This window comes from Anser cygnoides, chromosome 35, assembly GCF_040182565.1.
Source record: "Anser cygnoides isolate HZ-2024a breed goose chromosome 35, Taihu_goose_T2T_genome, whole genome shotgun sequence".
Lineage (NCBI taxonomy): Eukaryota > Metazoa > Chordata > Aves > Anseriformes > Anatidae > Anser > Anser cygnoides.
This window is the reverse complement of record NC_089907.1, coordinates 555,025-579,500: the sequence shown is the minus strand read 5'-3', so window position 1 is coordinate 579,500 and position 24,476 is coordinate 555,025. Positions and strand designations below refer to the sequence as shown.

The 24,476-nt window shown below is 51.9% G+C and overlaps 1 non-coding gene across 1 annotated transcript; it reads left to right on the top strand.

Moving 5' to 3' along the window:
• The first annotated feature begins 13,358 nt into the window (after positions 1-13,358).
• On the top strand, positions 13,359-13,512 carry LOC125181349 (5.8S ribosomal RNA). The gene has a single exon (XR_007160330.1). It is a non-coding gene; the product is annotated as a 5.8S ribosomal RNA (ribosomal RNA).
• The last annotated feature ends 10,964 nt before the right edge of the window (positions 13,513-24,476 follow it).

Below are 24,476 nucleotides of genomic sequence, written 5' to 3'. Positions count from 1 at the left end.
GAGTGGCATTTTCCCAATTTCTTGCACGAAGCACAAGGGGAGGTCACAGGGAATGGAGCAAGGTTTGTTCAGACAGTTCAAATCATTTGGAGCAGTCGGCCGTGCTCGGACTTGTGCCCTTTTCTGCAAGTGTGTTTGCTTTAGCAGGAGCTCAGAGCTAGTCCCCTGCTATTTGCTGTTGTTCTGAACTTGTCACTACTTCTAAATGCTTTCTGTTGCCTGCTGCCCCCAAACGAAACCACAGCTTGTGTCTGTGTATGCCTCCTGCTTTGAGGAAGGAGAAATGCCAGCAGAAAAGATGTTTGCAAAGGTGATGCCAGCAATAGGAGAGGGCATATGGGGGGAAAAATAATTGTTTTTTTAAAGAGAATTAAAAATCACAGCTGAAAACCTATATTTATATAAATATATATATAACACCTTGGTTGCTTTTTGCTCCTAAATGCAGCCTCCCTAGTTTCAGCACGTGCTGGGAGTGGGAGCAATGTACACCCTGCAGCATGAAGGTTTTGGGGTGCAACAGGCGCCCCGATGTGTGATTGCCTTGCGGGATGCCCCTGCGCTGGGGCAGGATTCCCCTCTGCTCTGCTGGGTTGGGTGGGCAGAAATGATGCTCCGGAGGGGGATCTGGATGCAGAAGAGTCGGTTTGAGCTCGGATGTTTTGGTTTTGACCTTGGGAGGGTGTCTTTGAGGCTCCTGTGAGCCGTGGGTTTGCAGATCTCAGGTTCAGCTCCACCCTTTGTGCTCAGAAAGCAGGAAGCAGAGAGCAATCTTGGTGAGCTGGGGAAGCTGGCAGGAGCTTGCCTATGCCCTCACAGCCTCTGGGATTTTCTGACCCCCCCTCCTTCTTAGGCCCCAGCAAGCCGCAAAGGGGGCAGGACTGCAGTCCCAAGCAGCGATACTTCCTCCACCCTGGGGAGCAGCGGTCTGGATGGTTTCAGGAGAGGTACAGCAGGGTTCTGGGCCTTGGAGGACCCCCAGTTCCTATGTAGGATTGGGGGGGGGTGGGAGGGTGTTCAAGCAGCTATGGGGGGCTTGGGGATCCCCAGCAATAGGGGACCCCAGGCTGGCCTGAATCTGGGATGAGTTATTTTCATTCTGCAACCAATTAGGTCCTGGCCCGTGGCATCCATCACAGGTCACCCTCCTCCTAGGTGTCCCCCCCACCCCCCAAAAAAATGTGACCCCTATTTGGCAGCTTTACCTGCTATCACCACATCCCGGAGACACACAGGAGTGAGAAGAAAGCTTTTCTTCTCTCTATCCCCCACCCTCTTAAAGATTATTTCAATTGCAGGTTTTCCCCCTTGTTTTAAGGAGCATCATAAGCCGGAGAAAATGGCTTCTTTTTTTTTTTTTTTTTTCTCCCCCCAAAAACTCCCTTCCAAGGGAGAAGGGAGACCTTGCAGAAATGTGAGAGCAGTGCTCAGTCTGTGGGACCAGGAACACTGTGGACACCATTTTTTTTTTCCCCTTGGGTGGTGGGAATGGTGCCCATGGAGGAGGAGCTACCTGACCTCCTTGTCAGCACAGCTTGGACACAAATCTCACTGGCCCAACCCAACTGTTTTTTATTTTATTTTACTTTATTATTATTATTTTTTTTAACGATTGCCTCATTCTGCAGGTTCTTGCAAACAAGTTTCCTCTAGGAAAACCTTTTCATATTGATGTTCTTTGCACCATGCTCAGCTCATTTCACTGCTTTATATATACATATTTTTTTGCTGTTCAGCTCTCCCTAGTGAAGATGGATGTGAAGATGTTGATTTGCTCCTGCCTCCCTTGCAGCAGCTCTGTCCTGGCTTGTGTCACAATTTTCTTCTTTGGTTTTCAGGTTAGCAAGCTGGATCGTGGTAACGATCTCTTTCTGCCACTTACACAGAGCCTGTCATTTGCTATATATATATGAATATATATATATCTTCTTTTTTTTCTTGGGGGGGGGGGGCTTCTTAATACTACAAAAAAGGTGATATATGCTGAAAAGTTGCCTGTGGGAGCAGTTTGTTACTGAGATATTAAGAAACCACTGGTGCTTCCAGCCCTGCTCTGTAACTCAGGGCTTCTGACCCCAACCCAATATGGTTTAAACCTTCCATTGAGGTCATTTAGGAGGCAATAGTGACAATCATAGGATCACTTAGGTTGGAGCAGACCTTCAGGATCACTGAGTCATCAACATGACCTCCTGAGTCCCATCACTAAACCACGTCCCCTAGTGCCATGTCCACATATCTCCTAAATAGCCCCAGGGATGGGGGAGAAGAAGCTGTGGGCCTTATTGAAAGCTCATTTTAAAAACTAGGTGGGATAAATAGCAAATTGTGTGTGTTTGTGGGGTGTGGGGGGACACAACTCTGGGGAACATAACTTGAAATGATGCTGGTTTGGGGGATCCACTATCATCCACGAGTAGGGTGCCCCCTCCATACGGGGAAGGAGGGTAGAGGGTGTAGAGAAGTGAGCAGCCCCAAAGAGGAGACCCCAAGCTCTGTCTTTTATTGTTCCTGTGCCCCCAAACTTGTCCTTTCTCCCTCTGTTATGTCTGCTCCACCGTTTGTGGAGTTTTCATCTGGCTGCTTCGTCTCACATCAGCAAATGCTGGTGTTTTCATCTCAGCAGGCTTAACCCCATCTATTTAGGCTGCTTTCCAGACCCACTGTTCATGGCAGATGTATGCTGGGTGCCCCAGTCCTTGCACCCACCATGATCCTGCCTTATGCTTGATTGCTGATTGCCCCCAGACGTGCCACCACCACCCCAACCAGAACCCTTTAAACCTGTCGTTTGCAGCCCAGTTCCAAGTCCTGGGGTCCGATCACCTCAACATGGCTGTCGTGGGAGGGGATGTCATGTTGCTCTGTCACCTCTCCCCCAGGCTGAACACAGAGCAAATGGAGGTGAGGTGTTTCTGCTCCCAATTTTCCATCTACGTGCACCTCTACCACAGCACAGCTCTTAGGGTGTCCTAAGAGCACGCTGTTGAAACCTAGAGGCAAAATAAAGACATTTTCTGGAATCTAGTGGCCTCCAGTGGCCTCGCAGGGCTTTCTAGTGCAATCTCAGGAACACTGTGAGCCGTCTCTGGTCCTCTGCTGTATTCTAGATCATCCATAGGTCTACCAGAGCCACCCAGTGCCCTCTAGCTCCCCTGGAAAGCCTCCCAGTGACCCCCAGTGTCCTTTAGGATGCCTCAGAGGCCTCCCAAGGCACTCTAGGGTGTCCTACGAGCCTGCTGTTGCACGCTAGATGCAAAATAAGGAGTCTTCCTGGAATCTAGTGGCCTCTGGAGGCCTCACAGGGCTCTCTAGTGCACTCTCGGGCACACTGGAGGCCTCTTGTCGTCCTCCACTGCACTCTAGATCCTCTGTAGTTCTACCAGAGCCACCCAGTGCCCTCTAGCTCCCCCGGAAAGCCTCCCAGTGACCTCCAGTGTCCTCTAGGATGCTCTAGAGGCCTCCCAGGGCACTCTAGAGTGTCCTACGAGCAATGTCTTGAATCCTAGAGGTAAAATAAGAACTCTTCCTGGAATCTCGTGGCCTCTGAAGGCCTCACAGGGCTCTCCAGTGCACTCTCAGGAACACCGCTGGCCTTCTGTGGTCCCCCCAGTGACCTCCAGTTTTCTCTAGGATGCCCTAGAGGCCTCCCAGGGCACTCTCGGATGCCCTACAAGCCTCTTCTTGCACACTAGAGGCAAAATAAGGACACTTCCTGGAATCTAGTGGCCTCGACTGGCGTCGCAACGCTCTCTAGTGCACTGTCAAGCGCACTGGAGGCCTCCTCTCATCCTCTGCTGCACTCTAGATCCTCCACAGGTCTACCAGGGCCACCCAGTGCCCTCTAGCTCCCCTGGAAAGCCTCCCAGTGACCTCCAGTGTCCTCTAGGATGCTCTAGAGGCCTCCCAAGGCACTCTAGGTTGTCTAAAGAGCCTGTTATTGCAACCTAGAGGCAAAATAAGGACACTTCCTGGAATCTCGTGGCCTTTGGAGGCCTCAGAGGGCTCTCTAGTTCACTCTCAGGCACAGTGGAGGCCTCCTGTGGTCCTCTGCTGCACTCTAGATTCTCCGCAGGTCTATGAGGCCCACCCAGTGCCCTCTAGCTCCCCTGGAAAGCCTCCCAGTAATCTCCAGTTTCCTCTAGAATGACCTAGAGGCCTCCCAAGGCACTCTAGGGTGCCCTACGAACCTCGTCTTGTACACTAGAGCCAAAATATGGACTCTTCCTTGAATCTAGTGGTCTCCAGCGGCCTCACAGGGCTCTCTAGTACACTATCATGCACACTGGAGGACTCCTCTCATCCTCTGCTGCACTCTAGATCCTCCACAGGTCTACCAGGGCCACCCCGTGACCTCTAGCTCCCCTGGAAAGCTTTGCAGTGACCCCCAGTGTCCTCTAGGATGACCTAGAGGCCTTCTGGGGCACTCTAAGGTGTCCTACGGGCCTTGTCTTGCACCATAGAGGCAAAATATGGACTCTTCCTGGAATCCAGAGGTCTCTGGAGGCCTCGCAGGGCTCTCTAGTGCACTCTCAAGCACACTGGAGGCCTCCTGTGGTCCTCCCTTGCACTCTAGATCCTCCACAGGTCTACCAGGGCTGCCCAATGCCCTCTAGCTCCCCTGGAAAGCCTCCCAGTGACCCCCAGTGTCCTCTAGGACGCCCTACAGGCCTCCCAGGGCACTCTAGGGTGTCCTACGAGCCTGCTGTTGAAACCTAGAGGCAAAATAAGGACACTTCCTGTAATCTAGTGGCCTAACCCTTATTATGACTATAAAAAAAGTACGTCACCAATTCCTCTCATCAAAAAGTGCTCCCAACGTAAGCATTTGATTAGACCTGAACTCCCTTGGGAAGCCTTTACACAACCCCACACACAAAGGCTCTGCGCTTTCTCTCTTTCCAAACAACCCTAACTGTAGCCCTAACCCTAACACCAATTACGACTCTAAAAAACACGTATGTCGCCAATTTCTCCCATTAAAAAGTGCTCCGAACGGAAGTCTTTGGGTAGACCTGAACTCCCTTTGGGAGCCTTTATGCAACCCCTCACACAACAGGACTCTGTGCTGTTACGGTTTAACCCGGCCGGCAGCTAAGCACCACACAGCCATTCGCTCTCTCTCTCCCCTCCCTCTCTGGGATGGCGGGAGAGAATTAGAAAGAAATGAAAACCTGTGGGTTGACATAAAGACAGTTTATTAGGACAGGAAAGAAAGGACAATAATAATAATAATAATAATAATAATATGTACAAAACAAGTGATGCACAATGCAATCGCTCACCTCCCACTGACTGATGCCCAGCCTATCCCCGAGCAGCTGGTCCCCCCACCCTGTCCAGCCACCCCATATTAATTGTTCAGTATGACGTCAGATGGTGTGGAATACCCCTTTGGCCAGTTTGGGTCAGCTGTCCTGGGTCTGTCCCTTCCCAGCTCCTGCTGCACCCCCAGCCTGCGTGCTGGCAGGATAGTGTGAGAAGCCGAAAAGTCCTTGGCTTAGTGTAAGCACTGGTCTGCAACAATTAAAACATCAGTGTGTTATCAGTATTATTCTCATCCTAAATCCCAAACACAGCACCATACCAGCTAGTAGGAGGAAAATTAACACTATCCTAGCTGAAACCAGGACACCTTGACAAACTAACAAGGCTAAGGATGTACCCAAGGCATTGTTACGCGAAATACTACTGAGATTTGGGGTTCCTGTGGTAATTTCATCAGATCATTTCATCACTTCATTGCAAAGGTCATTCAACAAGTCAGTAAGCTTCTGGGAGTAGATTGGCAACTACATACCTTATATAACCCTCAACTGAGTGGTCAGGTAGAGAAAATGAACCACCTAATTAACCTACAGATTGTAAAATTAGGACATGAGGCCAGTTTGTCCTCGCCTCAGTCATTGCCTTTAGCACTTCTGAGAACCAGGACTAAGCCCAGGACCAAGGAGAGGTTGAGTTCTTTTGAAATAATTTACAGAAGGCACTATACGGTACAGTTTGGAATATCAACTCAGACCGGCAGCGAGATATTGACAGATTATATAATAAGCCTGCAGAAACAGCTCCAAGAAGTAGAGAAATTAGTCTTGGGAACTAGAGCTCGTGGGTTAGACAGACCAGTGCATAATATTGAACCCAGAGATTATGTATATGTTAGATCTTTTGCAGATACACCTTTGTGACTGAAGTGGGAGGGTCCCTTCCAAGTACTACTGACCTCTCACATGGCTATAAAGATCAAGGAACAAGCATCCTGGATTCACCATACCAGAGTCAAGAAGGCCACTAAACCACAACCGTATCCTGGGATGCATCAAGCACGGCATTGCTAGTCGGTCAAGGGAAATGATTGTCCCACTCTACTCTGCACTGGTGCAGCCTCACCTCAAGTACTGTGTGCAGTTCTGGGCACCACAGTACAAAAAGGACATTAAACTGTTGGAGGTTGTCCAGAGGAGGGTGATCAAGATGGTGAAGGGCCTAGAGGGGAAGACATATAAGGAGCGGCTGAGGTCACTGGGCCTGTTCAGCCTGGAAAAGAGGAGGCTGAGGGGGGAACCTCATCGCAGTCTACAACTTCCTCGCGAGGGGGAGTGGAGAGGCAGGTGACCTATTCTCTGTAATCACCAGTGATAGGACCCGTGGGAACGGTGTTAAGCTGAGGCAGGGGAAGTTTAGGCTGGAAATCAGGAAGAGGTTCTTCACCGAGAGGGTGGTTGCACACTGGAACAGGCTCCCCAGTGAAGTAGTCACTGCACCAAGCCTGTCTGAATTTAAGAAGCGATTGGACAGTGCACTTAGTCACATGGTCTAAAATTTTGGGTAGACCTGTGCAGTGCCAGGAGTTGGACTTGATGATCCTTATGGGTCCCTTCCAACTCGAGATATTCTATTCTATTCTATTCTATTCTATTCTATTCTATTCTATTCTATTCTATTCTATTCTATTCTATTCTATTCTATTCTATTCTATTCTATTCTATGATTTGTACAATGGAGGTCAACACCTTCTGGACCTTTATGACTTCATTTATGAAGACATTAGTTTGGTTCTTTGTAATTACAGCTTTAATTAGCATGTCTGATGCGGCTGTTGATGCTAACATGTATGATTCACTTGTGAAAAGCATTGTAAAATATACTAATATTAGTGATTGTTGGGTATGTGGACAAGCTGGCGACTTTACCTCCCCACTCCTTGGAGTCCCAGTAACTGGACTGAATTGGACCCGTATGCATTGCATGATATCTCTTATATTTGCAAGACAGAGAACCGTACTACGGAACAAGTAACTTACCAGATGGTACTGATAAACTCCACTGTCCCATTTATCAAATACAGTGCCTCCAACCCGAATTTGGGCTGAGTGGAAATTGGTCAGAAATCATGTTAGCAAAAGAGTTAAATAGGCCAAACGTAAATACTCAGCAAATTATACAAAGAAAGGGAGGACAGAAGAAGAATGGAAATGGGCAGATTGCTTATTTAGTAGAAGTACGTATAATGACTCTTTAGCAGTAAATGCAACCTGTAATCTCCCAGACGGATATTGGTGGCTTTGTGGAGATTTAAAAGATAGGAAGCAGTTACCTAGAAATTGGACTGGGGATTGTATTATGGGTCACTTAGCCCCGCCTCCCCCCTCCCCCCCCCCTTGCAGATGCTCCAAAGAGACTTGAAAGGAATAGTACGAGGCACATGGAGAAAATTTAATAAACAAACCTCTACCAACCCCCTAGTCAGATACAATGCAGGTATCACAGCTTTGTTAGGTCTCTAATTCCTTCATTAGCTGTGTATCTGTTAGAAAGGGTCATAGTGAATATTTTGGCTGAGATGGAAATAATAGCAAATTCTACCGCTGATGCTCTCTTTCTCCTGGACAAAGAACTACAGTCCTTGAAAGGAGTAGTAATGCAGAACAGGAAGGCCCTCAATATCATAACAGCCAATGTAGGAGGAGTCTGTACTTTAATCAATATCAGTTGTTGCACCTATGTTGATGAATCTAGGGAAATAGAGACCAACATTCAGAAAATTTGGGAACATGCCAAAGTTCTCCATCAAGTATCTCAGGATGGATCTACCTGGACTCCAGGTAGATGGATGGATCTACCACGACTCCAAGAGTTGTGGGATAAATTAACCTCATGGTTGCCCAATTTCACCTGGCTAAAACAATTATTTGTATTATTAATTTTATTAATCATCTTAGGAATTCTGATATATCTGTTGCTAAAGTGTTTTATTTTTTGTAGTAAGAATGCCCTAACTGACTATGAATCCTGGAAAAAGCATCAACTTTGTCAGAAGATAGAATCAGGAAAATACTTTAGGAAGTGCTTAGAAAAAAAAAAGTATTTTGTAGAAATAGCTAAAAGAATTTACTAACGGTTTAGAAAAGAGGGGAGAGGGACTGAAGTCAGAAATAGATGTCAATGGGTTAACTGTAGAACTATAGCAGATCTACATAAGTCACACAGTGCTGATTTTGCAAGTTTTAGCTAACACTGTGTGCTGGGTCTGGCTGGGATGGAGTTATCTTTCCCAGAAGCAGCCCATACAGTGCTATGCTCTGCACTTGGAGATAGAACAGCAGTGGTATCACACCAGTGTTGTGTTTATTGCTGCACAATACTGGCACTGCATCAGGACTCCCTCCAAGCCCCCAAGAGCCAGTAGGCTGGGGGTGGGTAAGTGATAGGGAGGGGACATGACCAGGGCAGCTGACCTAAACCGACCAAAGGGATATTCCATGCCATATGGTGTCACACTCAGCAATAAAAGGTGGGAAAGGGGAAGGGAGGGGGGGGGGGGCGTGACCTCTTGTTGTGGAAGCGTCTGTCCTCCTGAACAACTGCTACGCATATTGAGACCCTGCTTCCCAGGACATGGCCAACCATCGCTCACTGATGGGAAGTAGAGAGTAACTGCTTTTCTCTCTCTGTGCTTCCGTGTGGCCTTTGCTTTTTTTTTTTTTTTCTTTGCCTTTTTTTTTCCCCTCTCCCTTTTCCCTTTAATTAAATCATCCTTATCTCAAACCTTGAGCTCTTTGTGTCATATTTTCTCCCCCTTCCTCTTTGAGGAGGGGGAGTGTGAGAGCGGCCGTGGTGGAACTCAGCTGTCCACCTGAGTAAAACCACCATACACTAACACAGATATATTTTGTAAATCAACCATAAGGACAGGACTGAGATGGGAAGAGTGTTGTCAGACACAAGGACAGGACCGAAACAGGAAGTATGTTGTATATTGACCACAAGGACAGGATGACCCTAAAGGTAACCAGCAAGAACTGACTTGGACTGCTAAAGTTTGTAAAGGAGAGGAAGGGTCAAAAGTTTAGCAGTGAGGAAGACTTCTGGCCTTCATCAAAAGACCACCAGAGTATGCTGGATGACCACCCGAGGACTATAGAGTACATGCAAATAGGAGCGGGAACCTATGTTAATGATTCTTTGGATACCTAATGAATATGCAAGAGACTTATGTGGGGGGGGGGGAGAAGTGAAATGAATATGTATAAATCTCATCAATATAAGCACCCTGGTAGTAACCCTTGGTGTGCAAGCTAGGAGGAGTGATCCACCTTGCACCCAGTGCTGCAGTAAGCATACCTGCTTTATAACTCTCCTTGAGCTGTGATGTTTGTTTCCGAGCATCACAAGAAAAGCAAAGGAAAACAAAGCAAAGCTGGGCCAGAAAAACCAAGGAAAGCAGGGCCAGGAAAGGCAAAGCAGAGCCAGGAAAAGCAAAGCAAAGCAGGGCCAGGGAAGGCAAAGCAAAGCAAGGCAAAGCAAAGCAAAGCAAAGTAGCACAAGGAAAAGCAAAGAATTGCCAGGAAAGACAAAGCAAATGAAACCAAAACAAAGCAATTTGAGGCAAAGCAAAGCAGGGGCAAGAACAGCAAAGGAAAGTAGAGAAGGAAAAGCAAAACTGTGACAGGAAGAGGAAAAACAAAGAGAAGTGAAGCAAATGTAAGCAGCTGGCAGCCAGCCCTCCTGCTGGTTCCAAGTGTCTGTTGGGGAAATACTGGAGGGCCCTCATGCCGGGTAGAGCTGGTGGCCAGAGTTGGACAGTGGCTGTACCCTGTTCGCACGCTCCCTGGATTGCTTCACACCTCTTAGTCCACCGTGACAGGAGGCAAGAACCATGTCTTGCTTTAGCTGGTTTAATATTTATTTATTTATTTATGCATTTATTGTTGCCTTTCTTCCACTGTAGTTGTGGGAATTATGTAGTTACTTATCGTCGTTGAAAACCTCACCCAAAACCATCCCGAGAAGAATAGCTGTGGGGCCCACCTGGCGGCTCACCGCACAGCTGGGGCCACAAGATAGATCTTGCTGGGTGGCCAGACCTGCTGCCCCCATCCGCCAGCTCTGAGGGGACAGTTGCCGGGCTGTGGGGAGGCCAAGTTGTGCATCTATACTTACGTGTTCATAAATATATCAATTGACTCATTGGCAAAATCGGTGGGACAGTCTGTGAAAGAAGCCTAGCACAGCAGAGCAGAGCAATGCAAAGGAAAGCAAAGCAAGCCAAAGAAAAGCCCTTCTAGGAAAAGAAAAGCGGCATCAGGAAAAGTAAAGTCAAGCAGGGCCAGGAAAAGCAAAGCATAGCAGGGGCAGGAGAAGCAAAGCAAAGCAAAACAGTGCTGCGAAAAGAAAATGTGTAGTTACTTAGTGTCGTTCAAAATCACACCCCCCCACCCGCCCCAGACGAATAGGGGCCCGTTGCCGGGCTTCGGGGAGGTGGGCGTTTGAGAAGGCGAGGGTGCGGCCATGGCCCCTGGTTGCCTCAGGCCACCGGTTGCTCTGACGTCAGAGGCTCTTGCTCAGCTGCAAGCGGCTTGCCACCTGTGCGACTCAGTGTGGCTGGCTGCCTGGCCAGTTTGCTTTAGCTGCTTATCATTATATAAATATTAAAAAAGTAAATATATAGTAATTAAAAATTAATAAAAATAAAAATATTAAATTAATAATTAAAAACAATGTAATTAAATGTTAATAAAAATAACAATAATAGAAATAGTAATAATAAGAATAATTTATGCTGCCTGTTTCCCGCTTTAGGAATTGAGTAGTTACTTATTGTCATTCTCACCCCCCACGTTCCCCAGACGAATCGGAATGGGACCCACCTGGCGGCTCACTGGGCAGTGGGGGCTGTGGAATAGACCTGGGGTGTGGCCAGACCCCCTGTCCCCGCCTGCCAGCTCTGAGGGGACAGTTGCTGGGCTGTGGGGAGTCCAACCTGTGTGACCTAGCGTGTCTCTGTGTGTGTAAATGCATCCACCGACCCATCGGCAAAATTGGTGGGACACTCTGCCAAAGAAGGCTAGCACAGCAAAGAAGAAAACAGCAAAGCAAACCACAGCCTTGCAAGACAAAGCAAAGCAAAGCAGCACAAGGAAAAGCAAAATAGCACCATGAAAAGCAATGCAAAGTGGTGCAAGGAAAAGAAAAAGTAAAGCAGAGCAGTGCAGTGAAAAGCCAAATGTAGTTACATAGTGTCGATTGAAAATGCACCCCCCCAGCCGTCCCAGATGAATTGGGGCCAGTTGCTGGGCTATGGAGAGGTGGGCAGGGAGCCTGCGCCGGTGCTGTTCGAGGAGGCTAGGAGGGTGTGGCAGCGGCCCCCAGCTGCCTTGGGCCACTGGCCACTCTGACGTCATGGGCTCTTGCTTGGACACTAGCAGCTCACCGACCTGTTGGACTGATGGTGTATGTATGTGGAAATGTATCGATTGACCCATTGGCAAAATGGGTGGGACAGTCCGCAAATGAAGCCTAGCACAGCAGAGCAGAGCAGAGTAATGCAGTGCAAGGAAAAGCAAAGCAGAGGAAAGCAAAACAAAGCACTGCCAGAAAAAGCACGCCAAAGGGTGGAAACCGGCTACGTTGCAGTGGCGCCGGGTAGACCTGGCGGCCGGTTTCTGATAGCGGTTCTGGCTCTGACAGACCCGTCCCCCCCTCCTAGTCCGCCGCCCTTCGAGCCCGAGGCCCCCGGCTGCCTCGGGCTGCCGCTCATTCTCACCTCAGGGGCTCTCACTTGGACACTAGTGGCTCGACAACATGCGCAACTCAGTGGTTTGTATGTCCCCGTGCTTGCATGTGGATGCGTGTCTGTGGCAACTCAGCCATCGGGCGATGGGAAAAACGATTCCTCAGTAGCTCAGTCCAAATACAAAGCAAAGGAAAGCTAAGCAAAGCCAGGCAGCTGGCGGACGGCCCTCCTGCTGGCTCCGCGGCAGTGGTGGCGGGTAGACCTGGCGGCAGGAGTCAGGTAGCACTTCTCCGTGTGCCTGCTCCCCTGCCTCCACCCCACCTCGTAGTCCACCGTGACAGGAGTCGAGGCCTGTGGCTTGCTTTGGTCGGTTGGTTGCGTTTTTAGCAGTTTCGATTTGCCGACGGCAACTCGGAGGTCTGGGTCTCTTGGTCAATGGTGCGTGGCTCACTACCTGCGAGACTGAGCACACGCATGCAAATGCATCCATCAGTCGGTCGGTAAAGCGATTCCCGAGTGGGTCCGTCCACACGAAAAACATTGAAAAGACCCGAAAACACCTGGAAAGGCGCGAAAAGGTTCGAAAAGGCCTGTATGAAGAGCGAAGAAAGGCAGATCGACGGTGTTAGGTCCCGGCCGGCAGGTCTTCCCCACCTTGGGCGTTGCGGGCGCCAAATATACCCGTTGCGGACGGCAGCCGTTAGGTCTTCCCGTCTCCTCCTGCGGCCGCCAGGTCTACCCGGCGGCGGTCGCCATACTTGCATAGCCCGTGGCGACCGCGAGGTGTCGCTGCCGGGCCGGCTGTGAGAACGGCATCGGGGTCTAGCCGGCACCGACGGACGCGCGCGCGCGCACGCGTTTCGAAAGGCATCTACCTGTCGGTCGGTCAAACGATTCCCGAGTGGGTCCGTCCACACGAAAAGCATCGAAAAGTCCCGGAAAGTCCAGGAAAGGCCCGAAAAGGCCCGGAAAGGCGTGTATGAAAAGCGAAGAAAGGCAGACCGACAGTGTTCGGTTCCGGCCGGCAGGTCTCCCCGTCTCCTCCTGCGGTTGCCAGGTCTACTGTATCCTCCTGTGGTCGGCAGGTCTACTCGTGTGCTCGTACGGTCAGCGGAGGTGATGCTCGCCCGCCCTGTGGTTGCAGCTCGCTGTGCTGTCCGTCGGCCCGCGGTCACGTCCCCTCTCTCAGCAGCCGGCATCGGCGTGAGGAGAGGGGCAGTCGTTCAGGGTCGTGTCAGTGTCGGTTGGGAGCCGCGGTTCTGTCAGGGAGCGCCTTTGGAAGGGGCTGCGTGGAGTGGCCCCGGCCTCCCTGTGCGCGCGTGGCGGTGCCAAAAAGGCAGACAACTCTTAGTGGTGAATCACTTGGCTCGTGCGTTGATGAATAATGCAGCTACCTGCAAGAATTAATATGAATTGCAGGACACATTGATCATCGACACTTCAAAAGCACTTTGTGGCCCTGGGTTCCTCCCAGGGCTACGCCTGTCTGAGCGTCGCTTGACTATCGCCTATCTCCCGGGGCACATTCCGTGTGTCCGGTTGGCTCATGGAGAAAGGGGAGCAAGCTGTGGTGTGTGGCATCATCTGCTTGGCATGGTGGGTCGGGTGGCGGTGTGTTTTTTTCTCGATTCGCGACCTCAGGTCAGACGTGGCGACCCGCTGAATTTAAGCATATTAGTCAGTGGAGGAAAAGAAACTAACGAGGATACCCTCAGTAACAGCGAGTGAAGAGGGAAGAGCCCAGCACCGAATCCCCGCCCTGTGGTGGGGCGCGGGAAGTGTGGCGTATGGAAGCCCCCATCCCTGGCGCCGCTCTCGGGGGGCCCAAGTCCTTCTGATGGAGGCCCATCCCGCTGACGGTGTGAGGCCGGTAGCGGCCCCCCGGCATGCCAGGCCCGGGGCTTCTCGGAGTCGGGTTGCTTGGGAATGCAGCCCAAAGCGGGTGGTAAACTCCATCTAAGGCTAAATACGGGCACGAGACCAATAGCCAACAAGTACTGTAAGGGAAAGCTGAAAAGAACTTTGAAGAGAGAATTCAAGAGGGCGTGAAACCGTTAAGAGGTAAACGGGTGGGGTCCGTGCAGTCGGCCCGGAGGATTCCACCCAGCGGGCAGAGGCCAGTGGGTGTGGGCACCGTCAGATCCCCGCCTCCGCCTCCCCTCTGTCCCCCCTTCGCTGGGGTGGGCGGTCGGGGGGGGCGGTCATGCCAGGGACTGTCCCGCCCGTCTGGCATCTGGCCCCTGTCAGGTGCATTTCATCTGTGGCGATGCGCCGCGATCGGCTCCGGGTTGGCTGGGAAGGCCTCCGGCGGGCAGGTAGCCCGTGGCCGTGCAAGCGGCGGTGGGTGTTAGAGCCGCCGGGCCCGGACGTGTCGCCAAATCCCAGGGCTGAGGGAGAGGACCACTGCCATGCCCTCCATCAGGGCTGCGCGGGGTGGGGGGCCAGCTGGGCCTGCCGGCCCCTGGCACCGCTGTCGATGGGGGTGGACTGCGGTCAGTGCGCCCTGACCACGCGGTGCCACCGGGCCGGGCGCAGCCATGCCAGTGCACCCGGGGTCTGCAGTGACATCGGCTACCCACCCGAGCCCGTGGCGCAATGAAGGTGAGGGCCGGCACGCGCCGACTGAGGTGGGATCCCGGGGCGCTCGTGCGTTGGGCCCCAGGCACACCACTGGCCCGTCTCGCCTGCACCGCCAGGGAGGTGGAGCGTGAGCATCCGTGCTAGGACCCGAAAGATGGTGAACTATGTCTGGGCAGGGCGAAGCCAGAGGAAACTCTGGTGGAGGTCCGTAGCGGTCTTGACGTTCAAATTGGTCGTCCGACCTGGGCATAGGGGCGAAAGACTAATCGAACCATCTAGTAGCTGGTTCCCTACGAAGTTTCCCTCAGGATAGCTGGCACGCAGGCGGGGGCAGTTTTACCCAGTAAAGCAAATGATTAGAGGTCTTGGGGCCGAAACGATCTCAACCTATTCTCAAACTTTCAATGGGTAAGACACCCAGCTCGCTGGCGTTGGAGCCGGGCCGTGGAATGCGAGCGCTCAGTGGGCCACTTTTGGTAAGCAGAACTGGCGCTGCGGGATGAACCGAACGCTGGGTTAAGGTGCCCGATGCCGATGCTCATCAGAGCCCAGAAAAGGTGTTGGTTGATCCAGACAGCAGGACGGTGGCCATGGAAGTTGGAAGCCGCTAAGAAGTGTGTAACAACTCACCTGCCGAATCAACTAGCCCTGAAAATGGATGGCGCTGGAGCATCGGGTCCATACCCAGCTGTCGCCGGCAGTGCGGAGCCTCGAGGGCTAGGCCGCGACGAGTAGGAGGGCCGCTGTTGTGCGCCTGGAAGCCTGGGGCGCGGGCCCGGGTGGAGCCGCCGCAGGTGCAGATCTTGGTGGTAGTAGCAACTATTCAAACGAGAGCTTTGAAGGCCGAAGTGGAGCAGGGTTCCATGTGAACAGCAGTTGAACATGGGTCAGTCGGTCCTAAGCAAAAGGCATGTACAAGGCCCCAGGATGTATTTGGTGTTGAGTCCATGGACCTCTGATGCTGAGAGGAGATAGCACAGGCTGCACAAGAAGGGAAGGTCAGAAGAAATGCTGAAGTTTCTGGGAGTGTTAATTGGTCCCACTGGGGACCATTACCACCACAGCTCCCCTGTGGACTTGTTAGAGAAGAAAATGGGAGGCAGTGATGACGGGCAGGCAAAGGCAAAGTAAAGCCGTCCCTGATGCTAAAGAAACCTTGATGTGTTTTATCAATGCAAATACCAAGGCCTGACACCCAGCCTCTGGGAAGAGAGCTTCTGTCCCTCACACTACTCTTCAAAGGGCGGTGGGATACAGGGTGTGTGATGGGAACAAAATGACAACAGTACAACACCACTGCACAGGGCTGCAAGACGGCCACATGGTTCCAGTGCCAGGAGCACAATGTGTCATCTCATAGGCCCCAGTGGCAGAGACAAAAGCCATAGCCAAGGGGACAAAGACCTCTGTTCTGTCAGGGTCTTCCAGCCCTGGATATCTCCCCACAGGTTGTCCTAGCCTGTTGCATGCCTGAACTCTTTTCCCTGCAGCCTGGAGACATCCAACCTGCTTCCCCACCACAGCATCTCCCTACCTATACTAAGGACTCCTCGTCCTCACTGTCTTTTACCTGAAACACAAAGCCATGGGCTGAACCAGACTCCCTCTGAGTCACCACAGCACTGCCCTTGGAGTGGTATTTCTTCCTCCTCATCACCACTCTGGACCTCCAAAACAGCAGATTGTAGTGGCTTTCCTTTCTCATGCTCTTTCTCCCTCCCCAGCATGTGCGATCATCTCTGCAAGCAGTTTTCCAGCTCTCAGAAGCTCCTACAAGAGTGCTCTGAGCCTGTGCTTCACCAGGCCTAGGAAGCTCAGGTCTCTCAAGCTCCACACACATAACCTCTCACCCTGTCTTGGCACACCTCCTGTGAACCCTCTCAATTCCTCCCTATTCCTTCAGAAAAGGAGCCCCACACTGGGAAGCCCTCTTCCAGTTAGGGCCACACCAGTGTGGAGTCATAGAAGATATTAAGTCCCTTGCCTGGGTGGACACACTCCTCCTAGAGCATCCCAATGTGGACATGACCATATCCGTATTTAGCACTGCCAGCTCATATGGCATCCCTGCATCCCTGGTTGTGCCCAGGCTCTTTTCCTCCTGATTGCTCTTCCTGCAGTCCGATCCAAGCCTGCTATGATGTATGGGGTAGTTCTGACCCTGATGCAGAACATGAGAAGATGGGAAAGACAGGCTCTCTTCTCCTTGGAAAACAGAATGAGATTCATTTGCCAAATCCCAGAGTTTCACAACGTCCTCTGCAAGGAAAACTTACCCTTGATGGATGAGTCTCAGGTTAGGAACCACATAAAGAAACTGGGCATCCTGAAGTCCATGGGCCCTGATGGGATTCCCCCGTGAGTGCTGAGTGTGGTGGAGGAGCTCTTTCCCCAGCTCAACTGTAGTTCAAAGTTCACTCCTGTTATATCATTGCTCTTTTAATGTGCAAAAGATGTAACAGGTGAGTATGAAAAGACACTCCCTGATTTTGTCTAGGACCCTGCAACCTACATCATAGGTTAATCTGGGAAATACCAGAACTGCACATTAAGGAAGGTACTGGAACAGATCCTGGTCATGGAGGTCATCTTCAAGCATGTGGAGGATAAGGTGATCAGGAGTAGTCGGCATGGATTCCTCAAGGGGAAATCATGCTTAACCAATTGGATAGCCTATGATGAGATGACTAGCTGGGTAGGTGAGGGGAGAGCGCTGGATGTGGTATATCTTGAAAGACTTTGACACTGTTTTCCATAAGATCCTCATAGACAAGTTCAGGAAATGTGGCCTAGATGAGTGGACAGTGAGGTGGACTGACAACTGGGTGGGTGGCAGAGCTCAGAGGGTTGTGCTCAGTGGTGCGGTCTAGTTGGAGGCCTGTAGCTAACGGTGTCCCCCAGGGTTCAATACTGGGTCCAGTCTTGTTCAGCTTGTTCATCAATGACCTCCTTTTCTTTTGGCTCTATATCAAGATCTGCCTTTGTCCCAGCAGCTGCAGAGCCTTCCGAGGGGCTGGGGCTGTGGTGGCTATGCCCAGAGCTCTACCGCAGCCTGTGGCAAGGTGACCATGAGCGTGGTGACCATGAGCCCTGCCTGCCCTACTCCTGCCATGCTCCGTCAGGCAGCTGCAGCAGAGGGGACCCACAGCCAGCCCCTGGCTGGGCTCTGTCACCCGCCTCTCCAGTGCCATCACTGCTGCCTTGGGGTGCTCTGTGATGCACTGGGTGACTTCACAAGGCCTGCCAGCCAACACATCTCCTGCAGGGCATTCAGGCTGCACAGCAGCAGGGACCTCACCACTGCCCTTCCAGCCCCCTCCCCTCGGCCCTGGTCTTGTCTCTGCTGGCAGGAGCAGCCTTGGGAGGTGCTTCCTGGCTTCCCCTCGCCTCCTGCCAGCTGCTGCCCACTCAGGCTTCAGGCACAAATGTGGCCCTGCACCAACACCACAGCTTGTGCTGCCTTTGCTGCCTCGCCCTGTCTGCTCCCTCAGCTCCTAGTCTCTGCCAGGCCCTATGTTCCACAGCCAAATGCATCCCTTTGCTGTCACCACCCTCTCCACAGCCCAGCGGGATGGCAGAGCCAGGGCAGGACATGGTACAGTTAGGCCCTGTAGTGCCCATGCAGAATGCTTGTGGCAAAGTGGGAGCTGAGAATGGGCTCTGTGGTGTGGAGAAGACGCCATGGGGAAAAGGTGAGGTTAAATAGCAGCTTTGCAAGGGGGGTTCTCCATCTTGGTGTGGCAAGGGAGGCTTCTGGCCACAAAGACGCAAGGGATGGGTCAGCCATAACTTCTCTGGGACACCTGTTCCAGTGATCACCACCCCCAAATGAAAGAATGCCTTCCTTATATCTAATTTAAAAGTACCTTCTTTTGGTTTTAAAACATTATCCATTGTCTCATTACTATACTCCCTGAGGCCCCCTTTAGGTATAGGAAGGCCACTATAGGGTCTCTCCAAGCTGAATAGAACCAGCTTTCTCAGCCTGTCTTAACTGAAAGGGTGCCCCAGACTTTCAGTCATCTTTTTGACCTTTTCTAGACTCTAATACTTCCACTTAGCCTTGTTGAACCTCAGGAGGCCCTTCTCTCAAGCCTGTCCAGGTCCCTATGGATGGCATCCCTTCCCTCCCACATGTCAACTGCATCACTGAGCTTGGTGTCATCAGCAAACTCGCTGAGACTGCACTCAGTCACACCGTCCATGTCACTGACAAATGTTATAGCACCAATGCTATAGGCCCATCATAGAAGGCCACTGGATTTGTCATCCATGATCTGTCTTTAGTGAAGCCATGTTGTCTATCACCAACAGCCACCAGTCAGTTGTCACCACTAGTCCAGAAAGGCAGAGTAGTGTGAAATGGCAGAGGGGTACTTGCAATGAACCTGTGCAAGGAGCGTGACAGAAATCTCACAGGAACACTGGGGGTTGTTTCTAGAGACCCACCCAGAGAAATGTCAGGGCTCTATAAGATGCCCACATCTGAGCTGGCCTCGTGCACTGCTCATACACACACGGCTTTTCAGAGACATGAGTCCCTGCCTTGCACACACAGGCAGTGCACTGCAGTACTTGCAGTGTCCCTCTGGCTCCTGCAGCCACTGCCAGAGGCTGGGAGACACCTCAGACCTGTGGTGCATTGCCCTGCTCTGCCCTCTTCTGAGATGTCCCAAGGCATGAAGAAAGGGCACAGGGAGCTCGGGGGTTCAAGGAAGCACATCCCAGAGCTGCATTCAGGTCTTGTACTTTGGACTAGATGGTCTCTGAAGGTGCCTTCCCCCTGAACTGTTCTGTGCTATTCAGGCAGTTGCTCCATGGCTGTTACGCTAGAAAGAAGGGACCTGAAGATGCTGTCTGCCCACTGGCTTTCATGACCCCCCCCTAGAGATAGCAGATGGCCTTTGTGCTTGCTCGTGTTCCTCTCTCCACATACATATGAATTGCCTGCTGGCAGTAGCAGCAAAGGGTTTCTGTTCCCATGTCTCCCCTGCACATGGAGAAGGCCCTGCTCTTCTCCTGGGACATCCCATCTCCCAGGGAGCCTCTCTCAGGTGAGCATGTCTTTGCTGGCCTGGCCGGCCATTGCTGCAGCCCCTTGCCACGCTCTCCACCGCCCCAGCTGGTGGTGCTGCTCTGCAGAGCAAGGGGGCTGTGGTGCCCGGGGCATGGGGGTTCTGTGCATGGCCATGCTGGTCAGACTCAGGGGCAGAGCCCGCTGGTGGGGGCCCTGCCACTGACCGCCTCCCACAGCAGCTCTTCTGTGGCCCTGGAGTGCTCACAGGTGCCTGGCCTGGCAGAGCGAGGAGCCTCTTTGGGCTCTCTTCCTTGGGCACATTCGGATCTGACAGCAGCTCTAAAAGCAGACATGAGCTTTCAGTCACGGCCCTTTTAGGATGGAAATGCTGTTCTGGAGACCAGCTGTGTCACCCAAGTGCCCACTGCCTATCCCTGCCTGTGGTCCCAGCATAGCCACACAGCAGCACTGGCACCAAGCTATAGGAGCATCCAGGCCTTACACCACCAGCAGGGCTCAGAAGGAGAGGGTGGCAGTGGCAAGAGAGCACCTCTTGCATGGACCAGAGCTGGTGCTCCCTGGCTGTGCTGCTGGGCCTGACTCTTTTCCCCTCCACTTCTGCACATGGGCACTGCCTCTGCAGAACAAGAAAACATCTCAGAGGAAGCATATAAGACAAAAAGGCACTTTAATTTGTTTAAATACAAAAGAAAATGAAGAATTTCTTTGTGGTCTAATATTCTAAGGACAAAACTGGGAAAAAATATTCAGCATAAGATCACAGAAAACACAAAAAGGACACAACAACAAAACAACACAAAAACAGAGGTCAGGCTTGGCTGTAAACCAAGGAGTAGCAAGAGTAGCATTATGAGTGATTTGTGAAAAAAAATCAGACTGTTATGGCCTACGAAATATACACTGTCTTAATTTTCCACACGGCATCCTTGAGCTCCTGGTTCCTCATGCTGTAGATGAGGGGGTTCAATGCTGGAGGCACCACCAAGTACAGAAATGCCAGAACAAGATCAAGGGAAGGGGAGGAGACAGAGGGGGGCTTTAGGTGGGCAAACATAACAGTGCTGAGAAACAAGGAGACCACAGCCAGGTGAGGGAGGCATGTGGAAAAGGCTTTGTGCCGTCCCTGCTGGGAGGGGATCCTCAGCACGGCCCTAAAGATCTGCACGTAGGACAGAGCAATGAAAACAAAACACACCCACAATAGAAAAGCACTAACCGTAGTAATTCGAACTTCCCTTAGGTAGGAGTCTGAGCAGGAGAGCTTGAGGATCTGGGGGATTTCACAGAAGAACTGGTCCAGGGCATTGCCACGGCCAAGGGGTAATGAAAATGTATTGGCAGTGTGCAGCACAGCGTGAAGAAAGCCACTGCCCCAGGCAGCTGCTGCCATGGTGGCACAGGCTCTGCTGCCCAGGAGGGTCCCGTAGTGCAGGGGCTTGCAAATGGCAATGTAGCGGTCATAGGCCATGATGGTGAGAAGGGAAATCTCTGATGAATAGAAAAAGAGTATGAGAAAGACCTGTGCAGCACATCCTGCATAGGAAATGGCCCTAGTGTCCCAGAGAAAATTTGCAATGGCTTTGGGGAGAGATGTGGAGATGCCTCCCAGGTCGAGGAGGGCAAGGTTGAGGAGGAAGAAGTACATGGGGGTGTGGAGGCGGTGGTTGCAGGCTACAGCGGTGAGGATGAGGCCGTTGCCCAGGAGAGCAGCCAGGTAGATGCCCAGGAAGAGCCCAAAGTGCAGGAGCTGCAGCTCCCGTGTGTCTGCGAATGCCAGCAGGAGGAACTCAGTGATGGAGCTGTTGTTACACATTTCCTGCGTCTGAGCAAGGGAGCCTGTCCAAAAGAAGAAATGACAGTGCAAAATTTAAGGACTTCTTTGACTAAAATCCATTGCATGTCTCAAAAAACACCACACAAACAACATACTGCCTCATTCATTTCAGGAAGAGCTTTCTGCAGCTGCTTGGCTTACCTTGGGTTGGTGCTCTGAGGGTGCCACAACAAGCAGGGGGCTCTGCTATGGGCTCTGCAGCAGTCAGTCCTGGTCTACAGCAACAGGTAAAAGAGAATCTGGACTGATCAGAGAGGTCCACTGGCCAGGGACATCTCCCCATTTTCAGGTCATGAGGAAAAGGTCAAATAATTCCTCAAGAAATAACAAAGGTGATGTTGGTACTGTCTAGGCTGAGGTGTATGAAGGGACTTTTTGAGATGCCTCATGGACATGCAGCAATGCTCAAGGAGCCTTGGTGTCTAATACAGATGTTATTTCTCCATTACCATCAGACTGTTTCAGCACATGGGCATGAAAATAGAAGAAGATTGTAAAAACTGCATTGCCGTCAGGTAGCTCTTGCCTTGCAATTCTGCTGGCGGTGGGTGGTGTGGCCATTCTACTTCAGCTTGGGGTGGTGTGGGGCTGTGAGCAGCCTGCCCCAGGCAGCAGGCTCTGGGCAGCAGTAGGACCCCGCCCAGCCCTGCCAGGGGGGCTCCTTCCACCTGCAGCTTCTCACCGCAGCCCCTGGGCAGCTTCCCAGGAAGGCTGAGTGCTGAGCCTGGCAGGCGACAGAGGCCCTGCCCCGGCACACAGCCCCTGGAGCACAGCAGGGACCCTGCTCTGCACCACAGCCTTGGTCAACCCTGTCTGCACCCCTGGCTGCACAGCCTGCAGCCAGCCTCAAGAGAAGGGAGCCCTCGGGCCCTGCACACTGACCCTGCAGCACACAAGCCCTGCATGCCCTTCAACTCCAACACCGAGCGTCCTCCTGACAGCTCCCATCGGCTGAGGGATGTGCCAGCTCCAGGAGAGCCTGGCAGGGTGTGCAGCGGCACTGCCCTGAACCCAGAGACATACCGTGGGGCTGTGAAGATTTCTCCCCCAGTGAGCTCTCCTCTGCCTGCCCGCTCCACCCTCCCCCCCCCCCCCCTACGCCCAGGGTGCCTTGAACCTCTTTCCCCCTTCTCTCCTCTCCCCATGTCAGCTGCAGGCAGTGCCCCCAGCCCTGCTGCACCTTGCAGAGGAGCTGCTCCTGGGTGGCTGAAGCAGCTTCTCAAGTAGTCCAAGCCTAATGCAAACTCCAAAGCCTCTCTCAGTGTTAACGGTCCCACTGAGGGACAGTATTGACAAAGGCTCCCCATGGACTTGTTAGAGCAGAAAAGTGCAGGCAGTGATGATGGGGAGACCAAGGTGGCCCTGAGGCTGAGAAAACCTTGATGTGTCCCATGAAGTTCAACAGTCGGGCCCTGACCCCAGCCTCTGGGAAGGGAGATCCTGTCCCTCCAGTGGGGTTTAGGGCTCTTGCTGGGTCAGTTCAGTGTGGGGATGGGTAATGCCAAGTACAAAGCCACAGGTGGTCATCTCCTAGGCTCTTGGAAGGGGATAAGAAGGCATCGAGATCCTAATGCTCTAAGGATAACGTGTCTCCTCATAGGCATCACTGACAGAGACAAGAGCCAGAGCCCAGCAGACAAAGCTGTTGGCTCTGTTGGGGGCTTTCATCTTGCAAAAGATCCTTTACCATAACCACCACTGTGGTGGTTGTCCTATGCTGTTGCGTGTCTGTATCTGTTTTCCTGCAGGACTTCGGTATCCACACTGCTTCCCCACCTTGCTCTCACCTGAGCACCTTCCCAACTTGACCGACGTCTCCCCACCTGCCCTCAGTAATCCATGAAACACAAAGCCAGATCAGACACCCTCTGGGTGATCTCTTGCACTACAGCTCTGCTCTTCAAGTAACATTTCACCTCAGCCCCCATCTCACCACGCCCAAACCTGAATTTTGTGATATTCTTTCTTTCATGCTCTTTCCTACAAAGAGGCAAAAATCCACCATCACTGCAACCACCCCTCAAGCAGTCTCAGCCTATTTTTCTACTGCCTGGAGCCTCCATAACTTAGGGCCAAAGAAGCCCAGGTCCCTCAGCCTGTGCCACACTGCTCCAGAAATTGCCACAGCAGTACTGAGTCAAGGGGGATGATAACCCAAGTGGTCTGGGTGGCCCCCATTGCCTCTAGTGCAGCCCTGTAGGGAGCTGGCCTTGCTCCCTGTCAGCATGTCCCACTGGCTCCTATGGTGTCCTTGTAGAACCCAGGCCCATTTCCTCAGGGTCCCCCCATAGCTGCTCACGTCCAACCCTGCCCTGATGGATGCAGGTATTCTGCCCCACATGCAGCACTGGCCACTTCTCCTTGCCAACTTCAGGGGGTTTCTGTTGGCTGAAGGCTTGAGATTCCCAAGGTCCACTTGCACCGAAGCTCCATTTTGTCACCTGTTCATGGTTGGGTGCAGGTGGCTCGCCCTGATGGTGGTGACTCACATACGATAACAGTGTGAGGATTGTCAGGACTCTACAGGCACTAAGGGAGGTACTTGTTTAGTGGCATTTCTGACCCAGGCAAGAATTACCATGAGAAATATCTCTGAAACACCCAATGACACTACAAAGCAAGCAAAGCCAGAATCAGAGGGAATGCATGTTGGACTCTTTGTCTGCTAGGGCATTTTACAGGAAAACATGCACTATGGATCCCTCCAGCAGCTGGACTTGGACCCTCTGTCTAGCCAGGAGCTTGCCTCATGATCTCCTCCCATTCCCTAAACACATAAACTGTAATGAGTCTCTCCTGTACAGAATCACTGAACTTCTGATGCTGGGAGCCAGCAAGCTCCACCATTTACCTGCCTCTGCCTCCTTCTCCTGTTGATTTTGGTCAAGAGTCCCTTTCTCATTCATACCAGCCTCCTGCCACCTTTGTTTACTTCCTGTGTGTCAGGTTGGATCATTCATGAGTTTGAAGAGGTGACGATAGAACAAGGAGCAATGGTTTGAAACTTA